The sequence below is a fragment of the Cynocephalus volans genome, chromosome 6 (assembly GCF_027409185.1).
Source record: "Cynocephalus volans isolate mCynVol1 chromosome 6, mCynVol1.pri, whole genome shotgun sequence".
In the NCBI taxonomy this organism is placed as follows: Eukaryota; Metazoa; Chordata; class Mammalia; order Dermoptera; family Cynocephalidae; genus Cynocephalus; species Cynocephalus volans.
This window is the reverse complement of record NC_084465.1, coordinates 43,913,957-43,941,362: the sequence shown is the minus strand read 5'-3', so window position 1 is coordinate 43,941,362 and position 27,406 is coordinate 43,913,957. Positions and strand designations below refer to the sequence as shown.

The 27,406-nt window shown below is 35.3% G+C and overlaps 1 protein-coding gene across 7 annotated transcripts in view; it reads right to left on the bottom strand.

Moving 5' to 3' along the window:
• Window positions 1–27,406, bottom strand: part of IMMP2L (inner mitochondrial membrane peptidase subunit 2) — an 896,337-nt gene that overhangs the window by 565,837 nt on the left and 303,094 nt on the right. The window lies entirely within an intron of this gene.

The window sequence follows — 27,406 nt, the reverse complement described above, 5'->3', positions numbered from 1 at the left end:
CATCACACTGCATGATGACCACTCACATTGGGGAAGCCAATTTGCTCACTCGTCATTTGCTCACTCACCAATTTGTTCAGGATTTCAAATGCTAATCTCAGCTAGAAGCACCCTCATAAACACACCCAGAAATAATGTTTAACCAGATATGTGGGCACCTTACCTAGTCAAGTTGATGCATAAAATCAACCATCACATCTTCACAAATGACTTAAAGGAAATTTCAACAACCAAAGATATTTCTCAAAAGCCTACAGCAAATATCACAAACTATAACTTTAGTCACACTACCATTAAAGAGAGAAAGAAACATATCTATTCCACTGTTTTTATCTATATTGCATAGAAGAAGATCATACTCAATACCACAGGACTATTAAAAGAATTAAAAGTATGTGAATTGGAAAGCATTACCCATATCTATAGATGTTGGAGAAAAAAGACTTCAAAAAGTAGCTGGATTTAAGATTAATACACAAAAACTACAGACTTCCTATATACAAGTAACAAGCAATTCAATACAGTCATGTATAACTTACCAATGGGGATATGTTCTGAGAAACGTGCCATCAAGATAATTTTGTCATTCGAACATCATAGAGTGTATACAGCATAGCCTATTGCTCCTAGGCTACAAACCTGTACAGCATATTGCTGTACTGAATACTGTGGCAACTGTATGTAACACAATGGCAAGTATTTGTGTATTTAAGTATATTTAAACAAAGAAAAGATGCAATAAAAATATCACATAAAAGATAAAAAATGGTATACCTGTATAGGGCACTTACCATGAATGGAGATTACAGGACTGGAAGTCGCTCTGGATGAGTCGGTGAGTGAGTGGTGAGTGAATGTGGAGGCCTAGAACATTACTGCACACTACTGTAGACTTTATAAATACTGTACACTATGAAAAAATAAAATAATTGTGCTAGAACATTACAACAGCTATGACATCACAAGGTGATAAGAATTTTTCAGCTGCATTATAATTTTATAGGACCATCAAAAGATTATGCAGTCTGAAATGTTATGTTGCACATGACTGGTTTTTTTTTTAAGAGCCTATATACAATAGCAACAACAAAAAAATATGATACCTGGGGGTGAAAAATGTATATAATCACATTATGGGGAAAAGAATAAAACATTAGTTAGCTCTATATAATAAAAAGCTATTCAATGTTTACATATGGGAAAAATGTATATTATAATTAAAGCATATTTGTGGCAATGAAAATTTCAATTTAAAGTAATTCCAAAAAAGGTTTTTCACAGAAGTCGATAGACTAATCTTGAAATTCATACAGAAGGGCAAAGAGCCAAAAACAAAGATAACTTTTAAAAAGTAGTACAAGGTAGAAAAATTCCTTCCACCGGATACTGAAACTATCATTATTAAAACAGTACGGCATTGGAGCAGAGACTGACAGCAAACTAATAGGACAGAACAGAGCAGAGAAACAGATCCATGCTGACACGGATACTATATACGGCAGAGGTAGCATTACAGATCCATGGGGGAAGACAGGGAAAAATGCAAGTCCCTGCCTAACACCAGTTACAAAGTAAATGTGGATCTTCTTTTTTCCCATCTGCCCTCACTGATCTGTAATGACACCTCTAATTCCCGATTGTAATGCCACCTCAATTCATACAAGAAAACACATGAGCAAAATTAAGATAAGCCACAGACTGGGATAAGATATTTCTAACACTTATGACTAACAGATGATTATTATCTAGAATATAAAAGGGCACTTACAAACCAACAGCAATTGTTTTTGAAGAGCTTTAAAACCAAATAGAAAAATGGAAATAGGATACAAACAAACATTTCACAGAGAAAAAACAGTCAATAAGCATGTAAAAAGATGTTTGACCTCAGTAGTAATTGGGGAGACATGCCGTAAAACTTCAAGGGGATGATATTGGGTAGGTGAAAATTTACAATCTAACAATACCAAGTTTTTTGAAATGAGTTGAAATTGAAACATTCTTATATTATATAAGGGAGTGTAAAATAGAAAAACTACTTTAAAAAACAATTTAGCAATATTTAGTAAAGTTGAAGAAGTACATGCCACAGACTTGGCAATTCTACTTCTAGGTATGTAACTTAAAGAAACTGTTGTCCATGTGCACAAACTTAGCAATGTTTGTTGTGACATTGTTCCTTTTGTGAGCAACCTAAATAGCTACCAGTAGTAGAATTATACATGAATTATGGCATACTCATTAATGAATTCTATACATTGAATACCTAGATCAAACTACATATGTTACTAGAGATAAATTCAAAAGTAATGGTGAAGAACAAACTGTTGCAAAATGATACAGAATAATACCAAGTTTTATAAAGTATTAAAACATTAAAAATACTATATATTTATCAGTACAAATATATGTATCAAAATATAAAACATGCATTATGCAAAATGAGCAGTAAATTCAGAATAATAAACTCTTTGCAGTGATAGGCATAGCCTCAGAAAAAAGATACGTATATGGAGAGCCTTAATTATCTTTGTAATATTTTATTTCTTTAAGAAAAGAAGTATATATAACAAAATGTTAAAATACAATAAAACTGGATGGTGGGCATATGGATATTTGTCATTATTCTCTACCATTTGCAGTGTTTTAAAAATATTTTCTAACAAATTAAGAAAAAGATTTTTAAAAGTCTAATTAAATAAAGTAAACTCTAGGAAGCTCAGTTCGACTCCCTTGGCCAAAAAAGGGTACCACAAAGAAATATAATAAACTAAGGCTTAATTAATTTTTACAATACGCAAACACTCTCAGCTATTGTAAACTCATCAAAACCCTTTTTCATTAATGCACATCACGTACTTCAGCCTTTTGTGTTATTAATCCCAGCATATGATTATAGATTAGTCAGTCAACTTTACTTTGTAACATGCTTAATTACCCAGCAAATCTCCATTCTCTGTATTGTTTTGCCTTATATTGGCCAGAGGGCTTATTTAAATTGTTTCCTGAAATTCTCCTTGCAGCTGAAAATTTCATACCTGCATTGGCTGATATTTATTAAGGTTAAAAAGGTATTAACCTTCATGGTCACAACAGAATTCTGAGTAGTATCAGGCCTTCGCTGAGAACACAACTCCGATGGGTAGTTGCCCTTTCTACAGTTGCACAGTATTTTTATCTAAGTCAACAGCCTGTGCAGGCATCTTACGATATGAAATGATAACATAAACCTGCTGCATAGGCTAGGGAGAAAAATATGAAATGCCATTTAAATTGTTACAAGAACAGAAAAAATGCTACACACTAGAGAAAACTGGCGGAAACAGAGTATCTCAGTTTTGTTCTGCCACTTACTCCTTGTGTGGCCTTAGGCAGCCCACTTCCCCTCTCCCAACCTGGGTTCACTCACGTGGAGATAATAACACTGTCCTGCCAACCCGACAGGATTAGGGTTAAGCCTGAAAGAAGTGCTCTGTGAACTATAAAGAATTCCAAAACCACAAAGTGGGATTGCCATCATTCTGATACAATTGGAACTAATAAATACACTAGCAAAATAAATACAGTAAAATTCGCCAAAACAAATAGATTAAGGAAACTTAATTTGGTAGCCTCAGCAAGCTATGGTTTGTGTGTGAGTGAGTGCATTTGTCACAGGAAAATTTCTGTGAAAAAATAATCTGCTAATGACATTTCAGGACGGAAGTCTTAAAAGGTGGAGCACCAAAGGAAGTTGAAGAAAGTTTAGCTAGCGTGCTATCTTCGAAAGTAACTCAAGGACTAAATTAAACAGTGATTGCAAGTTGTGTGCAAAATTAAAGTGGACGCTACCTGAAAGGGGGCAGCAAGATGGAGAATACTGAGCATTGTTGCTTTCCTTAAAGCAGTGGTCTTAAAGTATGCCCAATGGACTCCTGGGTTCCCTGAGAACCTTTCAGGAATCCAAGGGGGAAAAATTATTTTCATAATAATCCTTAGATGTTATTTGCCTTTTTTGCTGTGTTAATATTTGCACTGATGGTGCAAAGGCACTGATGGGAGAATTACTGGTGTCTTAGCACAAATCAATCTATAACACCAAACTATACTAATAGTCATGTATTTTTCACTGCCATGCACTTTCATTAAAGCAAATAAACAAAGAATCTGTTTCATTTAAGAATGTCCTTGATGAAGCAGTAAAGAAATCCTAGTTCTATTATATCTCAACTAAAGTTCATTTTATTATTCTGTGTGGTGAAATGGCAAATACTTGTACACATAAAACACTTGCTGCATACTAAAGTACACTGGTTGTTTCAAGGAACAGCATCTATGTGGTTGTTTTAGTTGAGAGATGAACTAGCCACCTTTCCCATGAAACACCATTTTTACTTGAAGGAACAACTGCCAGAAACTATGATTACTAAAATTCAGGTTTTTGGCAGACATTTTCACAAAAACTGAATGAAGTGAATAAGTCACTTCAAGGAAAACAACTGACAGTATACATTGCCAGTGATAACATTAAAGATTTCAAGAAAAATTATAAGTTTGAAAAACTTTTATCTGCCACTGTGACAGCTATAAGAGAAACTTATATGAGCCACTGTAACATCTTCCTATTACAATAACTTTTCTGATGAGATCAGTGGTGATATTAACAAATGGGATTTGTTGAAGCTGTGTAATGAAATGCATCAACATTTGGAAGATCTATATAACTCAGTGAATCAATATTTTCCAAATGACCAATACATGATGTTACAACATGTATTGGGTAAAAGATTCATTCAAAGTGTGACACACTCCAACGGATCTTAAAGAAACAAAATACAGAAAGTTCACTGATACGGTTTACACTTGTTGAGTTTTGATGTACTATCAAAGAAGAAGTCCACAATTATCCAAAAGTGATTTTAAAATACTCCTCCCTTTTCCAATAGATGCAGTGGGCTGCAACCAAAAACAAAAAAAAGGGGGGGGAGGGACTGGAGTGGAGTAGAGTGGAGTGGAAAGGAAAGAAAAGGAAAGGAAATTATCCAATTCCGTTACATCGTTTCTTACTAGGATCTGTGCACACTAAAATACATAATGTGCCTCTCCTGTTTCAGTGTGATTTTGCTTCCAAAAGATAGCACCTGGCGACTAGAGCCACTTTGTCCAACTGTGGCAAGCATCCTTCCTCCCCCATCCCCACCTCAATCCTGTGGTTCTTTGTCAGTGGCTGACGGGGATGGAAGTATAAACGTCCAATCCACTTTACGGGTTGAAGCAGATGTATAACTCATACTCACAGTTCCCATGAAAGTTTAGACTAAAGCTATCCTTGGAGAGACTGTGCCTAAAAGCATACTTCTCCTTCCCTATCCCTGTCCTTTTCCATTCCATCACTGCCTAATTAGTTTCCCATTTTCTTAATAAATTATTTGCAAACAAATCCTAATCTCGATGTGTGCTTCTGCAGAATCCTACCTCCAACATCTAGCAAAGGGCCACTCAGTGATTTGATCATTTCACTCTGATTTTCTTGTAAATGATGATTAATTTGACAATCAGAGGAATGGGAGGGTTAATGTACAGTTTCTTCTTATAGCAACATAATTATAGCTAATTGTAAATTGAAACAAGGCAGAAATTTTAACTGTGCCAATAACGACAAAACAAACCAATGAACAAATTTTGGTTATAATTTTTGGTTCATTTTTTTCATTAAGGGCATTACCAGGTGCAACATTTTTGAGTCCACAACAGTTGCCACATTCTTCTAGAAAACTGTCTAGAAAAAAATGGAAATAATAATAGCAAGGTGTGATGTGATGGAATGAAGAGAACTACATAGGAAACACGTAAGCAAGTTCATGGATCAAGATGATAGTCAGTGGAGAAAAAAAGACAGGAAATGCCAGTAAAAAGGGGAGGTGACTGGTGAATTGATATCCCTGATAAAATGGGAGGGAGCAAGATGAAGAAGGAAGGTAATGAATGACAGTGAAAGTGAACACACAGAAAATGCTAAGGTGGAAAAAAAGTAGGGATGGGGAACTGGGCAAGAGGCATTTAGTGGTTCCAGACATCATTCTCTGGCTGGCATGAGCAGCAGTCAGCACACACTACCAGCTGGTTTCTCCTTTCAAACAGCCATACAGTGTTCCATTTGGACTGGTACACATTTCTCACTCTACTCTCTATTATTTCATTACCACTGCTTCTCTTTCCTTTTTTTCTATATGCCAGTTTCTCCCCAAATCATTACTTTAAGAGACCACAAACTTCTGCCTGCAGTGAACACATTTTCCTGAAAATCAATAAGCAAAGAAGGAAGCAGGAGATATTACAAAATATCTCCCTGTTTTCTTTTAGGCTTAGAATGTAAGGGCCAGTTATTTTGATAGCACCCAAGAGGAAACAGTAGTCACAGAAACCTGTTCTGTATGAAACCATCTACCTAAAACTGCCTTTGCCAGTCTCAAAAGACAATGTTAAAAAGGAATCTCATGGCATATGTGTCTGTAAAAAGTCAGTGCCTATAAAGACAAAAACTGAAGAGAAATATTTAATAAAGCTGCTCTCATATTCTGTATAAGCCAGGAATAAATCACTTCTAATATTGCAAGCATGCAATAAACATCTGTTCTTCAGTACTTTTGTCAAAGGTATGTTTGTCAAATGCAGTATCTTTTTACATTCAACATTTTAGCAATAAAGCATTCTTAGAAATAGAATCATAGCATCCACCAAAAAAAAATACATTACATGGTAGCCCATTTCAAAGTTAATACAGGGTGGTATTTATAACATTTCAAATAAATCAATACCTTGGAAGGATATTTGAAAAATATTTTTCCACTATTAATCTATTGCCTCATTAGCTGTATTTGTTAGAGACCCTAACATAACAAGTTTTGGTTTCAACGGCATGTAGAGATTACTCAACTGCTTCCTTGAAACCTAGCCCCAGACCACAGAAAAATATCAGAAATAATGACAGGATTGGCTTCAGATGGGCTAAGTAGGAATACCTTCATTAATAGATTAATAACTGTTGAAATATTTTTATCTTCGTGTTCAACAAAAAACTATCTGGAACACAAACAAATTCTCTTCCCCTAATTTTAAGAGAAAGTACTAGCTACACGATGCCAGCATATAAATAAAAGCCACAGACCTGAAATGCTGTCAAGATGGGAACAGGAGCATTTGGGATGTGTGCTGGAATACAAGTGTCTAGCATCATAGTACTTAACCTGATAGAGCCCAGTCTATTTCTATCAGTTTGTATTATGAGACAAGTAGGTTGTCATAAAAAAAAAAAAATCAGACTCTAAAAGAAAAACTTTTCTTTTATGAGAAAAAAAGCCACAAAAATCAAAAGTTCTCACATCTGTAAACGCCTCCCAAAAGCCAGGAAACATTGGGCTCCAAGCACAAGAACCAAGGTAAGTTCCTGATGGTCCTTGGGATCAGATGGCCAAGACCAGCACAATCCCACATGTCACCTCCCTCAAGTGTGTGTGTTGTAACTGTAAGAAGACTGGGAACAAGTTGAAGTTCATAGAAGTATCTGTTCCCAGAAACTGAATGTGCACTGGGTGAGTTTGGTGGGTATTGAATGAGATTTCCTTTGTTGGGCAACCACAGCATCTATGCTCCTGAAACTTGGTCCAAAATGCACACATATTCTATAGTTAGTTGCAGAAGGAAGAACTGTAATTAAATATAGCCTCTGTTCTTATGGATATTAATCTTGAGAAAGAGATTTAACAAAGGGCCTCAGCCATCTCAGGCATTTTAACATGTTATAAAAAAAAAATTAATGGATATATGTAAAAACAAAAGGTAAAATCATTTATACCTTTCAAAAATGACCAAGAAGTAACTTGAAACATTATGATGCAAAAAAGGTAAATCAACAGTGCTAGCAAGCAGGTCAGTTAGCTCAGTTGGTTAGAACATAGTGTTACAACACCAAGGTCAAGCATTCGGATACGCATACAGGCCAGCCGCCCAAAGCAAAACATAGCAAAATAACACCAGAGCCAGCAATGCTAATTTTTTTTTAATCACCTACTATTAATGTCACACCAAGCCCTGATTTTTCCTATATCTGACATGCTCACAATTTGCTAACACACTAACAGTTTACAAACCTTCGGTTTTTCTATTCAATCACCTTTATTATAAAGTAAGTTTTCTCTGCATTGATGACAGACATATTCCAACGGAAACACTAATTAATTCTTAATAATTATATTTTACAATACTTTTTAAAAACTATTGATCTAACAATACTTAATTTCCTTTTGAAAGGAAACACTGAGATTATTAAAAGCATCTATCTAGATCATGGAACAGAAACTTAGGATAGTAAGTGATACATATGTACCAGTTGTGATTTTATCAGCTCCAGGTGTGAAAATCACAATCAGGTAATCAAAGCAATTACTTTTTCTTAGGGTTGACATCATCCCTGGTCGCTGATAGGAAACGCACAGCTGAACGTGCGACAGCTATTCCAAACATTGCCCCATTATCTTTTTCCATCTTTCTAGGTTAACTGTGTGGTGTTAAGTACTTATCATTGGGAGTGATCTCAACAATGGATAAAATTAGATTTAGTGAAGAATTTCCAGGGTGTTTGACCAAAAGAGAAAAGGAATTATTGTATATATAAAAATACCCCATAGCATGAGAGCACATGAGGCTTTTCCATTTTAGAGGCAAATGTTTGATAAAGTTCAATTAGAAGCATTTCTTCGCTCACTATAGAAAATTATTCTAAACTCTGTCTAAATATGTGGGAACTGTTACATCAGAGAAATGCTCAGAAAAAGCCCAAGTGCAAAGAAGTGAAGATTATGTAAGCTTTGGTAAAAATCTCTGTGTTGCATTTTCTCAGCTCTTAGATGTAATTCCAAAAAAGACTGTGGACAGTGTGGTATGGGCTAGCATATGGTTTATTTTCACCTTTATGGAACAACAGGGATTTGCAAGCTTTAATAAATTCCCAACTATAACCACACGAGATCTCTCTGGACTTCACCAAATAGAAAACAAACAATAACAAGTTACTGGGTGACAGGATCTTTACTTATTATGATGGCATGGAAAAAGAAATGTGTGCCTAGGGTATTTGTTTTAATCATGAAAATGGGGCAGCTAGTGCTCAGTATTCTTCATTGCTGGATCATTTCCTTGAGTCTGGCACCTTAGACCACTCGGCCATCCTGACACGCATTGCTGGATCATTTCTACAACCAATTTAATTAACGTGAAGGACAACTTCTTGTCTTGTAAATAATTATTTTCTTCATTCACAAGTACTTACTGTGGTCTGGTATCAACTTGAACATTAGCAAGGTCTTCCATATCCTAGATCACACTGAATTTGAGGAATAGAGATTTAAATGGGAAGCAATGCAGAAGGAAACGCAAAAGATAAAATACTTACTTTACCTTTATTTTAAAGACAATTTTTGATGATATAGGTGTTATATAATTTTGAAAAATTTGAAATAATTAAACTTCACAGTTTATCTTGAAAGAAAATAAATGTGAGACAATGCTAGCTCTGTTTTACAGGAAACTTTAGGCTGAGGAGGTATTACATTTACTCATTCATTCACTTATTCATAGTTTTTTTCCACCAAATATTTATTGACCACCATGCAGGTCCCAGGCTCTGTACCAAACTCTGAAGACTTTATAATACTATGATACCCACTCTCATGGAGCTTTTAGTTTACTGAGTGGGTGTGAGAGTGAGAAACAGTTATCAAACATTAACAAGTGTGCAATTAGAAACTGAGATACAATCTAAAGAAAGGAAGCACAGACCTAGGAATATTTGTATCAAAGGAACCTGTTTTAGGCTTGGGGTTACTGAGGAAGGGGGATCATGAAAAACTCTAGAAAAGAAATGCTTGAGAGCTAAAGAATGGGTGCAAGTTCATGGGGAGGGGGTGAGATCTGACAAAGGCAACAGAATCTACAGAAGCCCTGGGATGGCGGGGGGGCAGGGAGGGAGGGCAAGACATCATCAAGGTACAAAAATAAAAAGCCCGAATGTAAACAGTGAAGTGGGCAGTGGTTCCAGATGAATCTAAAAAGGATTTCTACCTCAAGTTCTATGGCAGACTAAGGCCTTTGGGGAGACCTTAAATGGTCACACAAGCAGATTCAGTATTTTAACACAGTTTTTAGTTGTATTATTGGTAAGAGAGATTTCTATGTAAGTAAGGGAAAAATCATGGGGGGTTGGGTGGGGAGGAGAGAGAGAGAGAAGAAAAGCCATAAGCTGAAATCAATCATTTATATTGACAAGCACACACAGAACCAAGGGATTCCCCTAAGAGCAACAACCAAGGTCCATGCACTATGCACTATGATCAGTCCTTGGGTCACATGCAAAATGAAGTTGACCCTGAAGGTCCCAAATTAAACCTGGTCACTGTTACTTAACAAATAAGTGGAGAAAGCTGGTGAAAAGAACAAAATACTCAAGCAAGAGGGAAAGCTACCTTGAGGCACAAAAACACACTTAAGACAACATTCAGGACCACGAGGCAGAATTTCAGACGAGTTAGCTTAATAGATGAATGCAATTAGAATCTGCTATAATAAAGTAGGTTACAGTTTTAGATAATAAAATACGAAAGGAATTTATACACGTCATAAATGAAAACATGCTTACTTCCAGCAACTCATTTAGACTAAAATATTTAGGTCATATTGTTAGTTCAAGGATCATACTGTTCCCTGAAACAATAAGGCTTGTGCACACACAAAAAAACCTATAGGTAAACGTGTCTTTTGTTAGAACAGTAATCTTGAAAAAGACTGTGGGTTTTCATTTTGTAAGAAAACAACCCAATAAAGTAAAATTGGAAACCAACCCCCACCCTGCTTAAAAAAAAAAAAAAAGGTAGAAAATAAATACTGACTTTAATAGAGAATTTTTCAAGACATTTTAATCAACAATACAGGTAAGATTTATTCAAAGAACAATAGCTAAATAAGTAAATAGAGTATGTGTGTGTTGTGGGTATACATACATAAAGGAAAATATACTTATAATATTGAAACCAAGAATTGTCCTATCAGCAATCAGATTACATGGTCTGTCCACCTTTGCGAGTACTTAATAACTGACGACAAAGCATAATAGTGATCTGTTTCCATTTTTCAAGAGTGTAAATTATTCTCATATTTTACACCATAGTATATTTCTTACTGCTATAATTAATGTGTGAGTGCATAACAAACTTCATACTTTTCAAAAAATGGAAATCACCGAACAGCAGAACCCCATCTTGCACAACTTTAGCCTTCACTCTAAATGGCCACAGTTCCTCTGTAATTCCTCAGAAAAGCCCAGGTCTTTCCCTCCTGATTAATTACACATACTTTATCCCAAATCTTTACCAGGAAAAATAATTCCTAATCATCCATCAGATCTCTGCTGAATGTCACTTCCCCAGTGAGGCCCTCTCTACTTGCTCATTCTAAAGTAGGTTGCTGCCTCTCTCATAACACATTATTCTTTTCCCTCATACCAGTTGTCACTTTAGTGTGTTTATTTGTTTAATCCGTCTTCCTCAACACAGTGTAAGTCCCACACGGGGAAATATTCATGTTTACTTTATCTACCAAGAGCAACACATATGTTATGGGCTTAGTGAATATTTACTGGCTGAAAGTGAATGAATGAATGATGACTGAGCAGCTGAAGTCAAACAAAGTCAGCCAGAGAACCATGAATAAATATGTATTATAATCTTCATAAGAAAGTTCTATAAGTGTAGGCCCTTAGAAAATAACTGAAACGCTCTTCAGAAAATTTCTCAAGGAATGTCATATGATACAACTGTCAAGTATAATAACTTTTTCTATAAGGAATACTGCCAAATTTCAGTGTGCTGTCTAGGAAGTCAATCTGAATCTTAAACATTTCAAAATGGAAAACAGGAAAACACTTTTCAAAAATACTAGTAAAAACCCTGCTAAACAAAATTACTTTCAGATACAAAAAGATTCAATATCACACATGATGCAAAAGAAATGCTAAATAAATGTGGAATGAATAAATGTTTAGTACTTCCATAACTATTTTCCTCACAATTTTAAGTGTAGAAAAGCAACATGAATTTACATATGATACTTCAACATAATTACCCTTCTTATGAACTTTAGAGAAAAGTCAGGACATAGAATTTTTGCCAGTATATTTAAATCTATTGTCCCAGAAGCAGTTTAGAATTTGTGGAATGAAGCATCTTCAATTTAACGAATTCACAAACACCAATAAATATAACCAACAAGTCCCACAGAAATGCATAATTAATTCACTACATTGACTCATTAGGGAAGAAATTTTTTTAAAAGGAAAAATCACTTAGTTACATGTGAACTCAGGAGTCATAACTTGCAGAGAGCCCAACTCAGTGCAAAGCAATACAGACACTAGAGATGGATTGGAAGGGCTGGTCCTGAAGTCAGCTAGATCTGACTCTGAAATTGTCAATTTCCTGAGCCAATACATTTTTCTTTCTTTTCTTTCCTTCCTATTCCTTTTCTTTTCCCTTCCTTTCCTTCCCTCTTCCTCCCTCCCTTCCTTCCTTCCTTCCTTCCCTTTTTTCCCCACCTTGAATTAGATTTTCTGACCCTTTAAGTCAAAAAAGAACTGACCAACAGCAACTACTAAGGAACTCTGTAATCTATTCTTCTTACTCCCAGTCATCAGTTCCTTCTCCATTCCATCTTATAGAGTGCTTTCAGAAGGACAGTCCTAAAATGAAACTGGGATGGGGTCAGTCTATAGTTTCTCCTTGAGCAGAGCATACATTTTAACTCTATAACTTATCCCTTTTACTTTTACCTCCCCACCTGCCATTCCTAATTCACATATCCTGTAAGCCAACAATTCTGAACATTTACCATCTCTGGGTCTGGAATTCATTTCTCAAAGAGTCAACTCCGCTGGAAAGGAGTTCCCTATTCCTCAGGCTGTATTTATGCTGCTGTGCTATTCTTCCAAAGCATCCTGTTTATACCCCATCATAGAACATATCTCACTCTATTGCAATTCTGCTTCGCCAGGCTGCCACCTATACTCACTAGACTTTAAACTATCTGAGGACAGAATCTCTTTCATTTCTATATTCCTGATGAAAACACTGAATCTGACTCATCTTAGATGCCTAATACATGTTTGCTAGATGAATACACATTTTTTCCAATGAATGCAAATTGCATTCAATGCATACAAGTTAATAGCTTTTTAATAAGTAATCCCTTTATAGAATGACTAATACAATCTCTAATATTTAAAATAATAGCTTATCAGTCAAAATAGTATTGTGTAATTGATTGCTCTATTTTGTATGTAAAAAAAAAAAAGTGATCTCATTTTATAAATGCCAAATTTAACTCCATGAAATAAACACCTTAAATTGACTTTTGTGATAATGTTAGATTCAGGCGGCTAGAGGGTTAGCTCAGTTGGTTAGAGCATGGTGTTATAACACCAAGGTCAAGGGTTTGGATCCAAGTAGAAGCCAGCCACCAAAAATAAATAAATAGTGTTAGATTAAAAATACTTCTTAACATTTAAACAAAATCATAATTTGGGAAAATAGACATAGTCCTTGATTTTGACCAATTGACTACATGATCATTTCACTGAGATGATGTACAGAATTAGATAAACGAAAAAGATAATCATAACACAAAAAGGTTATCAAAAATGTGAATAAGAAAAAATTATCAATAATTATTCGACTCAGAGAATAAAAATTATTAACTCCCAAAATATGAATTTTAAACTTCAGAAGTAAAGATTTATAAATATATATTTGTTTGATTAGTGTCAGATCAGCCTTTTGTTGGTGGTTACTACCAATAAAACTTAGCCCCTCTTCAGGAGCTTGAATTACACATATAGTGCACCACTTAAAACTGTCCCACAAATCACTGTCTTGGGGTTTTTTTTGTTTGTTTGTATGTTTTCCAGTCATTTCTCTCTCTGTGGCTCATTTTGTCAAATTCACTAATCTTTATTTGCAGAATCTAAACTGTTGTATATCCACCCAATGAATTTTTCATCTTAAAATTGATATTCTTCTCTAGAAGTTAGATTTGAGTCTCTTTCTTATCTTCTATTTCTTTATCTAACATGGTCAATCTTTCCTCAACCTTGTTAAACAGATGAAATTTAACAAACTGATTTACAGCTTCACGTAGTATTTCTATCATTTGTGTAGTTTCTGTGGCTTTTTTTAATTGGTTGATTTTTTCCTCAATTTGAGTCATGGTTCCTATGTCTTTGCATAACTAGTTATTTATAATTGGATTCCAAACATTATGATTTTCACCTTTTTGAGTGCTGGCTATTCATGCATTCTTATGAACAACTTTGAGCTTTGTTTTGGAACACAGTTAAGTTACTCAGACATAGCTAATCCTACAGAGGTTTGCTTTTGAATTTTGTTGGGCAGAACTAGAGAAGCCTTTGATCTAGGGCTGAATTGGCTCCACTACTAGGGAAATGTTCTTCCGGTTACTCTACCTGATGCCTCATAAACTATGAGGTTTTCCATTTTCTGGATGATGGGAACATGAATTATTCCTAGCCTTGTGTGAATTCTGAGAATTGGTATCTGTGCTCTTCTTAGGTGATTATTTCTCCAGCCTTCTGAAGGTTCCTCACATTCTGACTGATACTCAGCTGAGGGCTCCTAAGGGACCACTGCAGTTGTCTCTCTATTCAGCTTCCTCCTCTCCAGTACTCTGTCATGCAATCCCTAACCACCTTAACCTTCCCAGATTCCCAACTCTATCTTGTCAATCCTAGGAGACTGCCAAGTTTTAACTGGGTTCTTCTTCCTGTGCTGGGGCCTGAAAAATTTCAAGGCAATTAGCTGGTGCAATCATAGGGCTGATTAGTTTCTATTTTTAAAGGATCATTGTCCTAAACTGCCTGATAGCCAATGTCTGACCACCTGTAGTGAACTGAATTATGTCCCCCCAAAACTCATTTAAGGATGAATTGTGTCCACCTATTTTATGTATTAGAAAATTAGCCCCACTGTGAATATTAAGAGGGTGTGAAATCCTATTATGGCAATTGAAAGGTGGAGCCTTGAAGAGGTAATCGGCTTGTAGAACCGTGCAGTAGTGAATGGATTAAAAATGGTGGTCAGGGGCATGGTTCTGAGGGCTTTAAAAGAAGAGGAGAGTCTGTCTCTCTCTCTGCTTCCACCATCTTGCAATGTCAGACCCTTGGGTCACTGTCACCACCACTAGATGGACTTTGGACTTCCCAGCCTCAGAAACTGTAAGCAATAAATTTCAGTTTCTTTCTAAACTATCCAGTTCCATGTATTTTGTTATAAGCAACAAAAATGGACTAAAACACCACCCTTCTAATATATGCTGTATCTGGTCTTTTTAGTTGTTTTAGGAAGGAAGGAAGGTAAATCTAGTCTCTGTAACTTCATTTAGGCTGAAAATGGACAGTCTCTGGGCACAGAACATCAGAACCTACAACACTGATGTTTCTATAACTTGAATTTTATGAGAATTTTAAAACAGACAAAGGAAAGAGCAGATAACTCACAAAAGACGAAACATAAACATTCAGTTTGAAAGAATAAATATTTCTACATCCAGGCCTAATGTCTGACACATGGTAAGCTCAAAATAAATGCTAAATGTTGAGTAAATAAATCATAAAGGTAGCTCATAATGTCTTGCTTTGATGCTAAAGAAGACAAGTCTATTTTACTCCGTGTGAAATAATGTAAATAAGAATTATTGTATTTGTTTCTTTTAAAAAGTTTTTATTTTGTCAATAGCTTACAAAACAGAGTTAAGGTAAACTTTATATTACCTTGTTCATATAATTTTGATTACCATATATTTAGGCAAGATGAAAAAATCATAAAATAGAAGAAATTAAGCAAAAATAATTTAAAATAGAGCATTAATATGAAGATAATATTTCACTATAATCATAGAATTTACAACTTATAAATGCATGTAGTTTATTTTTTAAAACCAAAAAAAACTTTAGTATAATTTTTACCCTGATTCAGGAGATCCTGTTTTTCCAGTCTGCTATTTAAGGTCTATAGGCTTTATACAGAAAATAACACAGTAAGAGCAGTCATCTTAGCTCATGAACTCTATAGTAAAACAGCCTTGAAGACGGACAACAGCTCTGCTAATCACTTATCCTCCTTAAGCTTCAGTTTCCTAACCTGTAAAATGGTGATAACCATACCTATCCAATGTAATGGTTGTAAGGATTGATAAAAGAATGTATGCAAAGCACCTAACATAGTACTTGGCACCAAGTTGGCTATTATTTTATTAAGTTTGATATTATTCTGCCTAGAAATAAAGCTCTTTTGTGAAGAAGTTAGACTTCAAAGCTATATTGCCTTATATCCTATTCTCCAATGCAAAGGCCAGTCTTCTGTAATGTCAAGATATAACTTCCAGGGCTGTCATTAGGATTGCTTATGAAATGATAAGGCCGAGTGAGGGTGGTTAAAGTTCAGAATAATCAGAAAACAATCCTGTACCACAAGGGAGAAGATAAGCTGGAAACCTTGTAGTAGATAAGCTTATCACAGGCTACAGGACCTAGTAAACCAAGGTTTCAGACTATGGAATAAGTGCCACCAGTTTAGTTATGTTTGACTTTGAGCAAGTTACCTGAACCCATCTGTAAACCAAAGGTAATAGTAATAAATACTACATATGCTGTTAAGATTCACTGACTTGGGACTTCCACTCAAGATGGCAGAATAGAAAGCCATGATGAGAGAAAGAAAAAACCGCTCCTAACATTTGGAATCCCGGCCATTTCCAGGCTGGAGCTGCTGAGCGCATGGAGTAGGAGCTGGCAAAAGTCACAGCTGTGCCCTTCAGATGACATTGCTTGGAGGCGGCAGGAGAGAAGAGGACCTTGGTGGCCCCCAGGCCAGCAAAACCACTAACAGCATTCCCACGGACCCACATAGGAGCGAGGAGCCACAAAAACTGAAAAAAAAGGAGCCACTCAGAGGCCGGTGAGTCATTGCAAGGAACCAGAGCACAGCAGGTCCCATGGGAAGTGTTTGGACCACAGGCAGTGGGGGAGACGGGCCCACCAGAGAAACTCTGGGGCACAGCAAGGACAGCTGATCTACCCCCCAATCAGCATAAGACCACTCAGTGGAGACTGGTCAGGAATATAGAATTGCATGGGGTGCAGTTTGATGAAAAGACTCAAGCACAGACCAGAGTTTCTATACAACCCAGGGGCACCAGATTTCACTAGACCTGGAAGTACCTATTAAAATGAACTGTTTAAACCTGAGCTGCACAAAAAGCCTTCCCCAGGGAATCAGCAGCAAAGCAGCAATTTAACTCAACCACAGAGCTCAAGAACCGGTCCCCACAGGAAGTTCCCCCATTTTAGAAGTAAGCAAAGGACAACAAATTAGAGTTTAAGTGGTAGGAAGAGCAAATAATCCAATACAGAACTGAGAGAAAAAACAAAGTACCCACAACCAGAGACAGAGTTTGATATTAACTAACAAGGTCTCATTTCAGTAAAGAACACCTGTAGCACCTAGAAGGACCAGAAGTCCCCTGGACTACCAAGCCAGAAAGGGGAGAGAGCCAGGGGCCTCAGCCATGCCCCGCCAACCCACGCAACCACTTAACTATAGCAGGAAGGGCCAGGTTGCTGAGCTGGGATGGTGGGGGGTGAGGTCTTTTGCCACACCCCCGATATCTGCTCCCAGCCTGGCAATGACCAAGCCACTGCTAGAAGCCCCTGGTCTCCCCTGTGGGAATGAGGCAGTGCCACAGGCCTCAGTCCTGCCCCTCCTCCTTCCTCCTTCTTCCATCCCATTTCCCTCCCTTTTTTCCTCTCCCCCTCCCTCCCAACTGCCCCACAACAATTTCATAGAATGTAAAAAAAATTTATAGAATAAAAACAAAATTAAAAAGTAAATAAAATTTCAACTTTTAAAAAAAGATTCATCAACTTACTACTATATATCAGAGCCTTCTATATAGCAAATACTCGGTAACTCTTAATATTATAAAAGCCAGGAAGATTGGAGTCAGGAAAGCATCAAATATAAGCTTATAGCAATAGATAAAACAAGGGATGAATAGATCCCAAGGTCAGTCTAGCAAGAGAATTCTAGCAGCTATCTCTCTTTAAAGATCCCACCCCAAATGACGTAAAAGAAAGGTTTTAGAGTGATAAAGATCTCTTAGAAGGTAAAACATCCATGTATGAAAATAGTTATTATGACTAAGCTAAACTGAAATGTGACTCAGTATAGACATGTTATGTAGGACAACAGTTCTAATATATTTTGATAATTTGTAACAGTGTATAGAGAAGTCAGATAGACCTAGTTTGAGTCCAAATTTTGCCACTTAGTATCTGTTTGACCTTGAGTAATTTCCTAAACTTTTCTGAATCTTAATTTTCACAATTATAAAATATGTATAACAATTACCTTTCAGAATTATTCTGAAAATTAAATAAGAATTCATGGAATGTGCTTGCCATATTGCAATAATAGTAGCTTTCATCAACGGGGTGGAGAAGGATTGTAAAGAAAATCAAGATACCCCCAAACAAGCTGAAGAACACAAGTCAGGTGTTACCATGCCCAAAGTAACAGCAACCTTTGCAATGCCTCTGCCCCAGTATGATTGGGCCATTATTTCTGTTGTAACAGAATGTCTTCCTCACATTTAAATGTGTACTAATACCAGGTCTCTGCTCATTGGAACCTGAATGACTAGTTCAAATACATGTTACGTTCAATATTATCTTACAGCCAATTTGTTATCCAAGCTACAGCTGTGAGTAAATACTACTTTCTCTCAAATCATCTCCCTCACTTATTTTCCTTACACAAATATTGTATATAACATTTAGTATGATCAGATCTCAAAAGACAACATTCAATCTCCTAGGCACTAATTTCAACAAAGCCTAATTTATGTTAATTAAACACCATACCATTTTCCACTATTAATTTTCCCAAACTTTCAATACAATTTGAATTTAATATTCTCACACCTAATGCAAAACAAAGATAAAATGTGCAAGAATTATAAAAACATCCTTATTTGAATCGACCATATTTACCAAAATCTGAAAAATGAAAATAACACTTTCTCTTAAGGAAAGGGTTCTTAACTTAGGTCTCATTGATTATTATGGAAAACAGACAAATGTGTAATGCAGAATATCAGCCTGATAAAACCAGCTCTTTTTGTAATTTTTTTTTTTTTTATCTCTGATGATCCCTTTCTGAAATCCAGAAGACTTAATCTTCTCCCACAGTCTATGTTTTACTGCCAAGTCCCATCAATTTGGCAAGTAGATGAAAGCAGTCATCACTGAAGAAAATGTAGGGGGAAAAAATAAGCCAAACCAACTGATTTTGTCTCAATAGTCTATTTAATCTGCACAATGAGTAAGCTTAAGTGTTCTTACTAAATTTAATTAGGTGGTATTTTGTAATTTCTGCTAAAAAACAAAAAACAAAAGTCTTGTCTATAGTAAAACACCTTTTGTCCTCAAGGAAGAGTGGTAGAAATAGTTGCTAGGGTAATAATTTAAGACTACCATCTTATTTTCACAATAATGAATGTTTTGACATTGACAATAAATAGATTTCCTCATTAGTACAATCAGAATTTAATTTGAATAAAGTTTTGGTAGTGGCTTTTAAGGAAACAAAATGCATCAATAATATAGAATGTTTCCTTAAGGGTACACAGTTAACTGCTATGTTTCCATCTCTTCTACTCAAAAATCAATGTCACACTAGGCTATAATGAATGGCTGCCTGCCAGCTGCAGTTAAACTGACTGAAATTCATCATTCCTTTAAATCTGTTCTTTTAGCAAGAGTAATTTAATAAGTTGACTTATTTAAGTGTGTGATTTGATTCAGACATGTAATCCAACCACAGTTTGGAAAGCTTTTTACACATAAGAGAAAAAGGCTGTCTTTATTAGTGTTACAGGTGTTTACAACAGCCAATTTTTAAAGGACAGAAACTGCAGTCAATTATTAGATACATATTCACACCTGTTGTCTGTCATGTTTGAAACCCCTTAGGTGTGAGATTTAGTCAAGGCAAATAAAATGAAGAAGAACCAGCTGCAAAAACTGATTTTGTTCTCATATGGTAATTAAAAGGAAAAACTGTACCATGTGTTGTATCTACCACAATCCCATTATTTCATGCCGGGAAAAGTTCCATTTTCTTTTAACAGATGCATGTTACTATCAAGCAAGATAGAAAGGCTAGTATTCATTGGTCTAGACTACTGACCTAATTTATTTTATATATGTCCAATTACCTTTGCTAAATCTCTCCCTGAAGCATACTAGTCTGATGTCAGAAAAATTAAACATTATCATTCTCATTCCAACCCCCACACTTGCGTATCCGTGTATGAAAATCAACATATTAGACATTAGACCTAGTCAGTCCACATGTCTTAGAAAGACCAAGGTGCTATAAACACCAAATGCATTTAAAATACAAACCATGGAGCACCTAAAGATAAATGCAGTACAGTAATAACAAATGAACAGTTTGAACACAGATAAATCCTACCATGTTGTGACCATACTCTTTGCTGAAACACTTTGAGGTAACAGTAACTTACGTTTTTATGCCTGAATTGTGCAAATACTTAATTTACATTCGCATTTTATTTTCCAAAAATTATTAATTTAATATTCTTTTTAATATTATCAAGATTGTATCTACCTAAAACATCTGTAAATACACTCCAGGAAACTATGGGTGTGACTCAGTTGAGGAAACCATAATACACAATAACTCAAAGTTAAAAATAGATGTTTACAAAAAAAAAAGTTGTCGCTTTAAAAACAGATTCACCACTGTTTTCTACTATGTATCAAATTTAAAATATGATTTGCTTTGGAAAAACTTTATTCCTACACAAGACAGCAAGTAATAGGCAAAGTTGAAAATGCATGATCTTTAGACTGGCCTGTTTGCTCAGTTGGTTAGAGCGCAGTGCTATAACACCAAGGTCAAGGGTTCGGATCCCTGTACCAGCCAGGCACCAAAAAAAAAAAAAAAAAAACACACACACACACACATGAGATTTCAAACTAGATAGACATGGATGTAAATTCTGGTTCTACAACTTACCAGCTTTGGGATTTGGAGGAAAGTCATTCAACAGTTTTAAGTGTTAGGTTTTCAGCTATAAAAATAGAGATATATTTACCTCAAATTGAAGTTAAATAGCACATGTAGAGTGTCTAGCAAAAAAACCAAAAAACAACAAAAAAAAGCCAATCTAACCTGTTTGGCAAAAACAAATCTACGTCTGAAATGATTCTTATTGACATAGAATGTACAACTGACCACACAGAATTGTTTGAATCAAGGAAGCAAAGTGCTAGTTGTCATGGTATTTGAAGTTAAGTACCAAGAGTTCATCCAAATAAATGTTGTGCTTTAACTTTCATTTTTATATATACGTATAAAGTATATTCTTTATATATATATGTATTTTCCACTGAGGAGGAAAACACCAGATTTTCTGTTTCCAGATGACTTATAGAACTAAATAGCTTGAAACAAAACGAAGTAAATATACTTTAATGGAAAAGAAACATTTTTACAGTCAATGAAAAGTAGTATTTGAAGGTGTCGCTAAGGTATTTGCAGCCTCTAGCAAAAACATGTTGTTAAATTTTAAAATGTCCTAACATTTTACTTGAAAAATATGATTCACCTGACCTAACCATGGAAAATGCCCTTAACCAATCTATGAAAAAGGGTTTCTTTCCAGATCATGAAGAATTATTCACTGAGAGAGTTGTGCATCACAGAGCTGTTTTTTTTTTAAATGGAGGCTAAAATGAAAAGAATGATTCAGAAAAGAGAATATTCGTTTCCCTTACCATAACTTTTGCTGAATATGCTTTAGGGAAATAAAGACAGCAACGATAGAGCAGAACAAGGATAGGTGTATGTTGCTCAGTGATCAGTCAGTTCAGAAATAAATCAGTCCCTTTTAGATGCTGATTTCAACATATAGCTGAAGTACATCAGCTAGGAGAGAATCCAATCTCTTCCAGGATTATTTATGACAAAGCACTCCTAACTGAAGTCCAATTTGTTTGTGGAATTGCAGTCATTCTGATTCAACTAAACAATAAATGAATCTGCCTTTCACAGCTCCAACTCCAGAGCATAAAAGAAAATGAAAGGAAACTGCATCACAACAGCACTTCACAATCCAGGGGCCCAGTTAAAGGAACAGTGGGAAAGCAGTTTTTGGAGTGTTGAAAAATCCAACAAGCTACAAAATGCTATTCATTAACCTGAACCACCCACATACTTTGTGCATCAGCTGTATTTCACCTAGTGTGCCATTCACATCACACAAATGAGCCTGCTGGGAGCTTTTTTGCAATTGCACTTCGTCCTGAAGGCCTCATGCATCACTGAATGCTGGACATCTCAGATGACCACACTAAATGTTCCTCCAACTCAATCAAAGCCTACAGCACAACTAGATCATGATACTGATTAAAAGAGAGAATGTTTGGCAGGCTAAAAATGAGAACAAGTTAGAATTCGTATAGAAATATAAATAAATTTATAAATATTCCTCAACTAATTAAGTTTTTAGATTCTGACATACTATTGTCTTTCATAATGACTCAATTATTTAGAAACAATTTATTGTCTGGTGTTCCATTAAACAGAACATCAGAAAATAAATTTCTTAACTTCTTAATTTTACAAGTTGTATTTTACAAGGGAAGAAAAGGCAGACCTTAAGATATTTTTTTCCTGTCATACAACAAATCTCTTTTTATTCATTTTTCTTGTGACCCAAATGTTTGAAGGTGAAAAATATTGTTACTAAAAGAACTGCCTTATTCTTTTTACCCCAAGTAAATAGCAGTCTTCAGAAGAAATAATAGAATTTGTTTTTAATCTGGCATGTAGCTGCCTTGCTCACTGATTATTTGATCATTCTTGGAATATTTATTATCCTAAATATGAAATAGTTATTATATGTTGAATTACAAAATGTTTATTATGCTGACAGTGTTTTCTATCACTACCAATTCTCCATGTAAAACTCTTTTACAGCAGAATTAAAACCTGTGACATAACTGAAGCACACTGATAGGAATGTTACTATTCTGGGAAAATTCCCAAGTTCTTCAAGTTGATATTCTTACATGGATTAGTAATCTCCACAATGACAACAGATATTAAAGTCCTTCATGTACTGGGCTGCAATCCTTTATGACAGGGAAGTTATATGCTCTATAAAAGTAAAATATGTTCAACTCTATATTTCCTACTCCATATTGCTTCAACTAAATATTTACGAACTGCTTCTAAGGAAACAAAACTATCCATTTGGGGGGACAGTCATATTTCTATCAAACTTCCATCTTACATCTAAAAATATAATGCCACTCTGTCAGTTTTTTCTTCATGAGTTTTATTCCCTAATCCAAGAACTTGTCCAAAGGTCTACAGAGTAAACTCTCTTCTAACAAACCATTCTCCTATCAGTGAAAATTGTGCCATGAACAGAAAAGAGAAACAGTTTGCTTTAACCAAGTGAGAAAAGATCATTTTTTACAATCTTACCAAACCATCACTCTTTAAAATAGGTCATTCAGGAGTATAAAGAAAGATCTCTCTCTCTATTCAAAGCCCACATGCAGGATTCTTTCCCTTGGGAGGGAATTCAAATGAAACATAGAAAATTCATCTAGTGGTACTTATGAAAGGTAGGTATCAACAACCAACAAGTGAAAGCAAACTCAAAGTTGGTGGGTATATGCACACCCATGCACGCACCCACACAAAACGTTATTTGTGGGTTCAGGCTGTTAGAAATATGCCAATGGAAAAATTCTGAATTGGGGAGTTTAAACTCAGACCTGGCAAATGAGTTCCACATACATTATAAATTATTATGGCGGATGAACAAGCACTCTAAATACCATCATATTTTAAGTAGCTGTCATATGATTTGAGAAAGAGAAAGCCTATTGGACATAGCCATTGGAAAAGGGAAGGGGACAGGGAATAATTTGGGATGGAAGGCAGGGGAGGAAAAGAATATCAGCCTCTGATGAATAATATGCGACTCCAATGTTGCATTAGGCTTGAAGCCAACACTAAATTGGGTTTTTTGAGCATTTAAATTAAACTTCTATTTTTGAGAACCTGTGAAGAGTCTATTTAAGATTAGTAACATTGGCACAATATGCAGATAATTATTCAGAGATTTCTTTTGATATTATTTCAGATGCATGTAAATTTTTTAAGACCCAGGCATTAGAAAATGGTGTTTTCTATTGCACAGTCTAAAACCTTAGAGTTTTGCTAGATACTACATTTGAAAAGTTATTAGGTTCCAAAATAGACAATGTGATTAGGCATCAGAGCTGAGATTCAGCTACTGTCTATAGGAAATCATTTCTTTAAAAGTAAAACTATGATGAAAGATACAAACTTTTCATAGATTTTACTAATATTGCCTGGGCTTCCTCTAATTTTTACAAATGTTTCCAATTTTATCATAGGTAGAAAATACGATAAGAAAATACAATAAGGGAAAAAACACACTGTAATCCAATAAAATTTCATGTAACAAAGGCCTCACGTAGAATATTTAGGGAGAGGGAGGAATCTGTCATTCCTTTACTAAAATTAAACATTTCTCAAAACATAAACTACCTAAAGTTCAGTGCTATGAGAGAATCATAACACACAAAAAAAGCACACAATATCTATTTACTGAGTGAATACTCACAAGTGCACTGCTAGGTGTAGAGCAGAGCAAGAGATGGCATCTGCCAGCTCTCAAGAAACCCATGATCAGGCGTAATGGCATGCATGAGACAGGAGTGAGCACTAAGGAAGGCTGCCCCGCAAGAGGATGTGTAACCCAGATGAACAAGGGCAGAGAGCACTCCAGGCAACAGAACATGCAAGGCTGAGGGAACAGAAAGCTGCATGTGATTCTGTCTGGCTGCAGAGACTGCCAGAAAATAAAAGCCTTGAGAGAAAGGCAAGGCCAAGGTCATGAAAAGCAACGTCAAAGATCTCAGGAGGGAATCTCTGGAAGGGTTTGACTCAGGGGAATCTAAAGGGCATGTTTCAGAAAGATCATGTAAACTAATTGGGGTCAAAGTTTTTACCAAAGAATCATAAAATATGTTTCAATGTGTGTTAAGGCTTCTCAAAACCTGTTGTATACAACTTTCTCTAAAATCAGAGAATTATTTAGGCCGAGGTTACAAAAGCCCAGTAAGTAAGTGAATAGGCCCAGTGGGACCCTTAGTGAACTAAGGAGGACAATGATAACTCAGCCCCAGAAAACTACTGTCAGACAGAAGGTGGGTGCAGCACGGCCTCATCTAACATTTAAAGAAAACCAGAAATCAAGATTCTTTGGTGAAATGTACTGATTTTCCAATAACAGCAACTACATCAATATTTTTCAAAACAAATAAGCATCAAACAAAATATTTGTGGAAATGATCTAACTCCAGACTGCAAGGCCATTTAAAACCAATTCACAACAACATAAAATCTGTACATCAAGTTCTCTCTTATTTGAGTTAAGCATTTTTCCAAATACCTTTATTGAAAGAGATTTCTGAGGGAGAAAGGCTTTCAAAATTCTGCTTTGGTGGCTATGAATGGTAGAGAAAAGCAAGTTAGCTACATCTTAAACAAAAATTTGTTGCTGTGTTTTGTTTTCTTTTGTTTAGCTCATGTCAAGGTAAAGTGCATGGTCCTAAGCACTCTGGAATGACCCTAAAAGTCTTTGAATATATGCAATTCTGCAACAGGGAAAGTTTACAAATACAGGCCATAACAAATATGGAACACTTTCGTTTTCACCTATCAATCTCTCATCTGCTAAACAGAAATGAACATAAGAATGATATTTCATGAATGAAAAACTTCTCTGAAATAAGACATTTCGCTATGTAGTATTGTACTCAAAGTGCTGCTTTAAACCTCAGAATGGACTGTCAGAATACCTAATACCAGGTTTATTGGATAATTGATGATCCCAATGTATTAACAAATACAAATATTTTGCATATTTTAATAATTGTAACAAATATAAATATAGGCAAAAAGAAAAATAGCAAGTTACATTGAAATGCTTATGTAGTATATACATTGTTTCTGGAAAAAATCTTCAGCTCTTTATTAATGTTAATTTTTATATAACAAAAATAAATACAACTCTCAAATGTAACTCAATTAACATGACAGAGAAAATTTTTAACCACCCACGATCCCATACCCAAATGTAATCACTTTATATTTTTAATCTATATTCCGCACTAATACATTGAGTGGTATTGAGACTGATGAAACTTTCAGTTCTATAGCAATTCTACCTTCATCCCAACTATCATAACCACTACCACCAATACATTTTTAAAGCATTTCTTCCCATAGCAATGAAATGGGTACCAATACTGAGAGACTAATTTCTCTTCTAAAAAGACTGCAAATATCATAATTTTAGAAAAACTAATAAACTTCAACCCTAAACTGAATGCCATCTTTTCTATGAGGTTACAATGAATTCTCAAATATAGCTCGAGCAAAATATTGACAGGCACAATCTTAAAAACAGTGTTTGAAAACTTCAGAGTACTAATTAGTGGAACCAAAGAACAGTGGGAGAGGTAAAGAGAGAAAGGAAGGCAATTATCATACTTTATACAAAGAAATTCTCCACTTAGAAGGATCATTACAGGATTTCATTACAGAGAAGCTCCCAATAATAATAATAATAGTAAGTGAAAGTTTTTGTTAATTATATACTGTAATAATAATTATTATATGTAATTATATTATTTTCATAGTGTATAATTACCAAAAACTCTCACATATGTCATTTTACCCTACTAAAACCCTGTCAATTATGAGTTATGTATACAAGTTTACAAGAGAGAAAAATGAGGCTCAGGAAAGGTAAGTGATCTATCCGGGATCTAAAAGGTAAAGGAACCAGGTATAAATGAGCCAGAACTGGAATTGAGGTCTACAATTTCCAGATCTCATGCTTTGGTTAACACACACATTTGTAGACTGTCCTTTATTGCCCAAACCAAAAGCTCTAACTAAACACTAGAATCTTCCAGAAAAGGTTATCTCTCTATTATATGCTGCTTCTAACCAGATAATAACTTCCACTTACTGGAGTTATCTGTATTCTGTTTTCAGAGCCACAATTACCAATGGATGTTTCTGGAAACAATAAATGTTTTTGTCTTTTTCAGTTTTTCAGAGATATTCAGTGAGCAGTAACATTCTAAAACCTCATCAGTTAAAAG